Here is a 3,080-nt window from a genome sequence, read left to right on the forward strand (position 1 = left end):
GTGAAAAGTTAAACAAAATTAAAAATGACACAATAAAGTATGATATCCTATGTTCCTGGATCAGAAGAATTAACATAATCAAAATGGCAATTCTACTCAAATTGATCTACATATTTGATGCAATCCCAATCAAAATATCAGAGATGTTATACACAGATTTGGAAAAGACAGTAAGAAAAAGGAAAAGACAGTCATAAAATTTGTCTGGAGTCATAAAATACCCTATATTACCAGAGCAATTTCTGTGTAAGAAGAGCAGAGTAGGAGACCTCTCACTCCCTGACCCCAAAATATATTACAAAGCTATGATACTCAAAACAGCATGGTATTGGCACAAAAGCAAACAGGTGGACCAATGGAATAGAATAAAGACCCAAGAAATAAACACCAAAATATACACCCAATTAATTTTTGGCAAAGGGAACCAGTCAATCCAGTGGGAAAAGAAAAACCTCTTTAGGAAATGGTGCTGGAAAAACTGCATAAACCTGAATCTGTACTGCTATCTCTCACCATTGACAAAAATCAGTTTAAAGTGGATCAAAGATGTAAACCTAAGACCTCAAACTATAAAACTAGTGGTGAAAAACATAGGAAACTCTGGGAGACATTGAGGTAGGCAAAGACTTCTATTCAATATTAATCAACTGTTTTATGTTTCTTTAGTTTTTACTTGACTACAGTATAATACTACAAAAGGCACATTTTGGGGGCCAGTTGGTGGCATAATTGTAGTGCAACTGAACTGAAATGAGAAAGGTCCTGAGTTTGTGTCCTGAGACCTCACTGAGCATGCAATGTACTCCCCTGTGTCTCCATTACTTGGACTGGCTGAGACTGGTGTGAACTGCAACATGAAGACCCTCTTTTGGGAGTGTCACCCCCCCCCCAGAAGAGGGAGAAATGTAAACTTTTTTAAAAAGGCAGATTTTTGTTTTTTCTTCACTTCAAATCCTTTCCATTAAATGTCAAAGAATATCATCAGTGTTTAACAGACACATATATGATCAATGCATAAATACCAATTTTTACAGAGGAGTTAAAGAATGGGTATTCTGGTATTTAATATGGACAAACCAGGAAGAAATAATATATTTAAAAGAAAAATGACCAAAGCCTTGATTAAAACTGTGATTATATGGGTAAAGCAAAAGAACATCAATTCATGCAAGTAACACTGATTTAGCACCCAATATAAGTCAAGGGCAGATAATTACTAAGTCCCAAGTCCTGAAGATTTAGGTAGGGGAAATCATTGCATATATTTTCCATGACAAGAAAGAAATTCCTTAAGGAATTAAGAAGACACAAAAATATTCTCAGATAAAAACCAAAGATAATTTGTTGTTAGGAATTCTGTCCTTAAAGAGTGAAAGTTGTTGTCTAGATGAAGGAAATAAAAGAAAAAAGTTCACAACATCAAAATTTAAAGTATAGTGGTATGAGGGACAAGAAGGATACGTATAATAGACTAGCATTATCATTCATTTCTTAAATCATATTTTATGTTCAGAACAAGTTATATCACCTGATATATAGTGTATAATGTGTGCAGAGGAAATATTTAAGACAAAATGTTAAGAATAAAGAGACATAATAGAAGTAGATATCTATAGTTCACTTTAATTGGTTAAACAAAAAGTAATGCCTATTGATTGTGAATAGTTATGGATGTATATTATGGATTATAGAGAGCAACAACTGAGCAAACTCTTATACAAAGTAATACACTCAAAAGCATAACAAACAAGAATAGAATCCCTAAAAATATGTTTTTTTAAAAAAAGACTCAATAGACCAGCAGGTGGTCTGGTGGTTAACGCACTGTATCCCACATGGCCAACTCTGTGGTTTGAGTCCTGGACCAGGCTTGAGAAACCCTGTGTGTGTGTGCGTGCGTGCACACGCACCCAAATTCTCAAGAGGAGTATGGAAGAGAAGGGAATGTGGCGTGGCCATTCCCCCTAGAGGGGGGTGATTTCTCAATTTCCCTCTCTCTCTGTCTCTGTATGTCTCTCTCAGCAACTGCATGCACCCTATGGCAAAAATCTAAAAAACAAAACAAAATAACAAAACTCAAGACACTCAAAAGAAGGTGAGAAAAGAGAAATAATTGAATAGAACCAGAGAAAATAAAACATGTTGGCAGACTTAAGCCAGTTATCTCACTAATAACCTTAAATGTAGAGGGTATGAGTAAAATAGTTAATTTACAGAGTAGATAAAGAAAACATGGTCTATCAATAGTCTATTTAGATGAACTCATTCAAAATATACTGGTATAGGTAGACATTTTTTAAAAAGGAAAAATACTTGAAGCCAGCAGATGGCATAGAGGTTATGTCACCGGACTCCCATATCGCCAACCATGGTTCAAGTCCTGGACCCGGTGGCTTGAAACTCCTGTTGGCATATGTGGATGCATGTCTAAGACCCCAGAAGTAGAAGGGATTGTAACATGGTCATCCCCCCTGCGAGTGATTTCGCACTTTCCCTCTTACCGTGTCTGTTTCTTTTTCTCTCCAGCAAGTGCATGCAATATAAGGAAAAAACCTCTTTAAAAAAAAAAAAAGATAAAAGTTAAAATCCTCACTAATATTAATTTAAGAAAAAGCAGTAGTGGCTAAATTAGTGTTGGATGAAGTGGACTTCAAAGTAAAGAAAATTACCAGAGACAGAGAGGTTTTACATAATAATAAAACTGTAAGTACACAAAGATCTACCAATTCTAAATTATATTAATGCATGCACCAAACAACAGAGTGCAGTGCTAAAGGCTACATGACTGATCACAGGTTCAGATTTGAAGTGAAGAAAAATATGCCTGGTGTATGCATGCATGAGTGCAAATCCTGATGGTCTTGGTTCAAATCCCTGACCTGGCAGCTTGAAAATCATGCCAGTTGCATGTGTGTACATGCCCAAAATTCCAAGAGGAGAATGGAAGAGAAGGGATTTTGACATGGCCATGGCCATCCCCCATGGTGGATGATTTCTTACTTTCCCTCTCACTGTCTCTGTCTTTGCCAAGCGCATGTGTCCTATGCCAAAAACCTTAAAAAAAAAAAGAGTGCTTCTTT

This window comes from Tupaia chinensis, unplaced genomic scaffold (genome assembly GCF_000334495.1).
Source record: "Tupaia chinensis unplaced genomic scaffold, TupChi_1.0 Scaffold142961_1, whole genome shotgun sequence".
Taxonomy (NCBI): Eukaryota; Metazoa; Chordata; class Mammalia; order Scandentia; family Tupaiidae; genus Tupaia; species Tupaia belangeri.